Source organism: Acomys minous (assembly GCF_964271855.1).
Source record: "Acomys minous genome assembly, chromosome: 13".
In the NCBI taxonomy this organism is placed as follows: Eukaryota; Metazoa; Chordata; class Mammalia; order Rodentia; family Muridae; genus Acomys; species Acomys minous.
The window spans coordinates 62,422,137-62,428,679 of NC_140495.1; the positions used below are offsets into that span (position 1 = coordinate 62,422,137).

The window sequence follows — 6,543 nt, forward strand, 5'->3', positions numbered from 1 at the left end:
GGCAAGATAGCATATGACACTGAAAGCTACCTGGGATTTTGTGGGTTCGGTTTTGTGACTCTCCTGCCTTCGTCATACTTCCAAAGAATCCTTTTCTTGGCTAATATTTTCTTCTAGTAATTCTATGATTTTCTTTCTGCTTTTATGGCTTGGCTCCATCTGGGGTTTATTTCAGAAGTGGGAAAATCCCTTTAGTATTTTTCATAAACAGCTAGCCAGTTATTCACATTGACTGAATCATTCACCCTTTAGCCTCTGATCCCAAAATGTCATCCTATCGTATATTAAATCTGAAGGCGTATGAGGCTGTATGTCTGGATGACTCTGCCCCTTTGATCTGTCCACTTGTCTTACGTCAGTGCCCAGCTCTTGTATTACTTACGCTTTAGATAACATCCTCATGTACCAGTGGCTTACAATAGCAGGTCCGTGGGCCCCGAGTTCTTTTTGCATGTTTATTTCTCCTGATGAACCTTAATTTAATTTGTCAAATTCAAAAGATCTTGTTTTTGCATCTTCTAACAGATGTGATTTTTCTGGTTTCTCAGCCCACAGACAAATTGAAACAAGCTGAGAAGGACAGGATGGGTTAAGGGGCTCTGCTTGAGGCACCAACACGAGGGCTGTAGAACTGGCATCTCACAGAGTGACAGGGTTGGCGAAGCAATCAACTGATTACTTCTTTAAAAATAGACAGAAGTACAGTGGAAATAAAAACCAGTACCTGCAAGGTAGAGGCAGGAAGATCACGGTTGGAGGCCAGCCTGGGCTAAACAGACAGTTGAAGGCCAGCCTGGGCTACATAGACAGTTGGAAGCCAGCCTGGGACCTTGTCTCCAAAGAACAAAATCAATCCCCACCCCAAGGGGGGAAAAAAAAGGATGGAAACATGGAACGGGTCTTTGGTATGAAACTTTGACTTTCACTGTTGCCACCAGGAAATGCGACCACAGCCAGGAGTCACAACGACTCACTCACATGTCCCAAAGCCTGATTAAGAAAGTCGGGAAATGTGTAGTAATAGCCACGTATGTTTCCTACCCACAATCTCTTTTTTAAGGTTTCGGATATTAATGTCTGGAAAACGAGTATGGAATGGTTCATTCTTGGAGGATGACATAAACGTGACAAGTAACTAGTTGCCAGCGCTGGCATGCTGAACTCACTTCTGTCTGCAGAAATAAGAGATGAGGGAAATGTCCCCAGTCCGTAAGCCAATCAAAATAATGGAGAGAGAGAGAGAGAGAGAGAGAGAGAGAGAGAGAGGGAGAGGGAGGGAGAGGGAGGGGCAGGAGGGATTGATTTACCTGTTACTGATGATCCCTGAAATAGAGGCTCCAAGATGTCAAACAATTTAAGCACAGTCAAGTGTGAAATAAAGAGCCCTTGGCCACACCCACTGAGTACCACCCTCTCATCCCTATTACCACCTTCAGTGGGCCAAAGGCAGCCAGAATTACCTCAACATCCCTTTGCAAGCCCCCCTCCAAAATGCCTTGCCCGATGCCCAGCTTTAGGCGAGCCCCCACAAAAGTGGCAGGCGAAGGAGGGAGGAAGCAAGATGCCAACCTAGGCCGTGTAAGGAAGGGACAATCTCCAGATTATTTACCTGCCTCTGAGGAAATGGGGAGGGTGCCCCCTGAGTACTGCATGTTACAGCCTTACTACCATCCCAGAATACACTCTATCTTCATCCTGACACACCCTTGCCAGCAGTGTGGGCAGAGCTCAACCAGATCCTGGACACCCAGGGGAGTAGGAGCTGGGCAGGTGACACACAGAGGGAAGTGACTGTGGGAGGCAATCCCCTGGGAGGTCAAAGCCCTCTTGTGTTTCACCTCCCCAGGCCCTTTCCAGGGGGCTTCATGGGGCCTGTCTTAGGTATAGGTAACTAAAAGTGGGAGGGTGGGGACCGCCAAGATGAGCGCTCCTGGAGGGATGCTGGTAATTATGGCCGTGGGTTTCAGTCTTCTTTCAGCTCCCAGCCCAGAACCTGGTATACTATAGAGCAGGGACCCACGGACGAGGAGGGCCAGCACCCCAGCACCCCCTAAAAAGAGCCTACTACGCGCCAGGAACAGTGCTTTTAAAGGGGCCTGGAGAGAGGTGGCTCTGGCTGGAGTGACCCTGGGAGAGGGGCTTGGTGGCCACCGCCGAGCATCACCAGCCCCGGAGCCGCGCACGGACAAACCGCGCGCTCCAGTCTTTGGCGCGCGCGCTCCGGGCCGCGGCGCCGCGCACGCGCGCACTCCTCCACTCCCCCGCCCGCGCGGCCCTGGGCTCCCGCGCGCGCGCACTCGAGGCCTCCCTTGTGCGGCTCCTCCATTCGCTACGTGCAGAATGGGCCGTCGGCAGCAGCTGCAGCGCGGGGTGGGAGGGGGAGGAGGGGAGGGGGAGGCGGCGCTCGGCCTTGGGGGAGGGGCCGCGTCGCGCCGGCGGGGAAGGGGCTGGAAAGAGGGGCCAGGCGCCCCCCTCGCCGCGAGCGAGACCAGGGGGACAGACTGCCCGGGTGGGCTCTAGGCTCGGCCCCGGTCCCCCTCCCCCTCCAACTCCTTTCTGCAAAACCATTTCGGCTATCCTCCTGCTCCCTTCCCGGGATTCCTGGTAGGAAGCTGGTCCAGAGGTTGCTTTTAAAAAAAAAAAATCCCTCGGTGGTGTTCCCCTCCCAGGACCCAGACCCCAGACTCAGGAAAGACGCCCCTGCTGTCCCTTCCCTCGATTTCTGTCCCAACCACATTGCCAAGCTTTTGTGTGAATCAACTCAACTGTAACCTCTTCCCCACTCGGCCTACCATAAGGCAGAGTTTCTGAAAGGTGCTGTGGCCACACTCCGTCCTACCCACCTGGAGGCAGAACTGACCCCAGGACATAGGTCCCAGAATTTCCACGTGGAAAAAGCCAGTATCGCCCCTAAAAGCAGAAACACTGAAAGGTCTAGTGGAGCCTGCTGTTGCCCACGCGTGTCAGGACCACTGAGTCGGCAAGAATTGAGTGGGGCTATAACTAAGTGCCATTGTAGCAGGTGTGTACCGATTTCTAAAGGGCTCCCCTAAAACATAACGGTGAGAGACCACCAGGGACTGACTCCTACAGCCCATGAGCTGTCTTGCCAGAATTCCAGATGTGGCCCAGATGTCCACAGCAGTCCCTCCCACAGGGTGGGACACCAGCTAGTCTATGCAGCCCCTCCCAACCCTTCTTCCAAGGTCAAGGAAGAAAAGCTGGCCACCTTCATCCAAGTAGCTTTCCCCATTCAGGATGCTGGGATAGGAGATGGTGGCTCCCCTCAGCCACCTCTTCCTGCCCAAAGGTTCAACCTGTGGTCTAACTTCTAACCTTTTACTGACAGGTTAAGTCTATCTCACCAAAAAGGAACTTCCAGGGTCCGTTCCTCTCTCTCTCTCTCTCTCTCTCTCTCTCTCTCTCTCTCTCTCTCTCTCTCTCTCTCTCTCTCTCTCTCTCTCTCTCTCACACACACACACACACACACACACACACAAGAGACAGAGAGGAGGCTGGACTCACTAGCCCTACACAAGGAAGGATTCTCTGCCCACCTCCCTGCTGGCCGCTGTCCTTGGGTAGCGCCCTCTGCTGGCCATTTTGAAATACAGGCCAGAACAAAGTCCTACTTAGAGAAGGTCTAGGGAAGGGGACGAGGGACAGAAAAACAAGTGAAAACTTTAAGCTCCCATCTCAATGTCCCCGAGTATATAAGGAATTGTCCCTAGAAGTGAGGAAGTTACAGCCAGCTTTACAAAGTCCTGGGGGATAAGCAAGCTGGCAAACAGGCTTTGATACCCCCAGAAATGGCACTTCCTGCCCTGAAGAGCTCGCTTGCCCTCTGTCCCTGAAACCTTTGTGCCTGCCAGTGGGCCTTCCCTGCCATCTCCTACCAGGGCAACATGCTAGAAGGAGCAGCTATAGTACCCCCCCCCGAACCTAGGGGGGTGCCTAGAGAAGGCATCCCCAAACAGAAGCCTGCTACTGACAGTAGCCATCTCACCGCCCCCCAACCCCGTTTCACATACACACAAAAGGTCCAAGCCCAGAGCCAGGCTATGGCAGGACTCAAGATTAAATTAGGCCCTGAGTCACAGCCTGGCACGAGCTTGCCTGGCCAAGACAGGCCAGCTTGTCCAGAGGTGAGACCTGGGTCAAAACCCATAGTCCTACCTCCAGTGCCAGGTATCCTTGCCCTCACGTCCCACACGTGGGCTCAGGGCGGGGCCTGCGATGGACTGGGCGGAGCTAGTGCTGAGGCCAGTGAGGGGCAGGGCAGGAGAGAACTTGGGGTGGAAGGGAACAAGGTTATAGAGAGCACCCTGAGTGGCTGGGTGAGGGAGGCCACAAGTGTCCCCAAGGACTGGTGGCTTCTGGGTTATGCTCTACCAGTTGTTTCTCTGGTCCGTAGCATCAGCACAAGGCCCTCACCGCGTCTCACCTCCAAAGGCAGCCCCCTGCTTCTGACCTCCACAGGCCCAAGGCCTGCAGCCTGACAAAGCCAGAGGACCAGGCTGTCTGCGCTGCTCCTCGTGAAGCATATGAAACTGTGGACTTCCTTTGTGGTGCCCTCCCTGTCTCACTTAGCTGATCCACTGATCTACCTAAGTGGCCAGGTCCCCTTCCAGACCCAGCTAGCCTGGGAAGACGCCCAGGGGGCGGGGTTGAAGGCCGGGAGGAACGGAGCACTAGGCGCTTTAATTGGAGGTAATTAGTTAATCTACTCTGAATGCAGTGGGGGAGGGGAGAAAGCTTTGGGGGGAAAAAAGACTGTATACTGGCAACCTGCTGAGCCTCTTTCTGGACCATAACTGATCTCTGCACATGCACCGACTTAAGAGACCTCTTCCTTCAGCCCCAGGTCAGAGCCAGGGCCAGAGCAGACAGGGGCCGCTTTTACACACAACAAAGCAGGTGGCCTGGGTATCCCCTTTGAGGGTAGGCCAGGAAAAATCAAAGATGGAAGCTAGGGAAATGCAGGGACTCTAGGATAGGGACTGATCCCTCTCCTGTCACCTTTGCTTCCAACCCTCCCCAAGGTCACACACACAGACAGCCCTACAAGTCAGGAGCCGGCTCTCCCATCCCAAAGGCTGACTGACTTCGCTAGTCCAACAGAAAGAAGCCATTCCCATAACGGGGAAAGGGGCGCCGGAGGACAGAGCCCTAACCGGGCCCCAGGGGGCGTGTCCTCAGCCCCAACGCGACGCTGGCAGGCAGCGTGGCGGGGACTCTGGCCCACAGCCTCCCGCGCCGTCCGGAGCAGCTGACCCGCTGGCCGGCGGCCAAGTTGCGGCGGGCCGGGAGGCAGCAACGTGCGGCGCTGCATGTCGCGGGCGCGGAGACAGGGAGCTGTGGGGGCGGACCGGCGCGCCGCCTTCCCCTCCCGGCCCCGGCCCATTCATAAAACCCAAAGGCATTGCCCGGGCCTGGCAGGCTTGGACTCCTAATTGCAAACTCATTAAGGAGTTTGCATCTCATTTGCATGGAAATCATTTCCTGGGCCCTCAACAGAGAACTGTCCTCTATCCATTCAAGCATCCTGTGCCCAGTTCGACCCATCTACAGACTGGGACAGAAGGGGGCCTGTCTCTTGGCCAGTGCCCTCTCCCCATCATACCCATTGGGAATCCGGGGAAAAGGGGGAGGTTGGCAGAGCACCCACCAACAAGGAACCCTGCCTGCGCCCCAGGTGAGCTGGCTCTGCCCCAGTGGGTCCAAATGAGGGAGGTGCCCGCCAAGTCATTTGCCCCCCGGCCTGGCCGTGCCCAAAGAAGGGAGGAGGCGGTAGGCATTGGTCCGAAGCAGCTGGTTGTACCTGGCAAGAGTAGGGCTGGTGGGTGAGGCTGTTCGTGCCCAGCCTCACGTACCTCCCTGCTACAGGCTATACCCTCGCCCCCACCCCCACACCCCTTACCCCACAGAACAAGCGCTTAGTGACTGCAGACACAGACACCCAGTCACAGCGCACAAAGGCACCCACAACTGGGCCAGCCATCAGAGCCACCATCCTGGCAGACTCTCTCGGTGGCAGACAGATCGCTCACAAGCCATTTGTCCAGGGTTGGGGGAAAGAGTCTTATCCCGAGGATGTGGGGCCCAAAAGGGAAGGGGCTCCCTCATATACCATAAACGTGACCACCCACTCCTTCTTTCCTGCAGCTCCTTCTGGAAGTCTCCATGTACTGGCTCTGCTGAAGGATCTGCCCGGGCATTAGGGACATGGGGACCTCATAACCAGAAAAGATACTAAGCCTCAAGTCTAGGTACCCCTAGGCGCTATCAGAGCTAGTCTCTGTCCCAAGCCTTCATGTATGTGTAGTCAAGAGGGTGCTGCCAGCGTGCTCCGTGTGGGCAGGGGGGGATGTCTAACCGTTGGAAGTGAAGCAGAACTGTCTGAAGTACGTGAGATCTGATTTAGCCTAGGACACAGTGTCCCGGTTGCACCACCTGCAAGGAGATCACACGTTCAGCATTTGGAACGTAAAATAAGAACCAGCTCCTGTCCAGGTCATCCTGGTCACACCCCACCCTTCACCC

At 55.3% G+C, this 6,543-nt stretch overlaps 1 pseudogene across 1 annotated transcript; it reads left to right on the top strand.

Moving 5' to 3' along the window:
- Nucleotides 1–5,488: 5,488 nt before the first annotated feature.
- On the top strand, nucleotides 5,489–5,847 carry LOC311581802 (annotated as a pseudogene). Its single transcript has one exon. The product of its transcript is annotated as an uncharacterized misc_RNA (transcript).
- The last annotated feature ends 696 nt before the right edge of the window (nucleotides 5,848–6,543 follow it).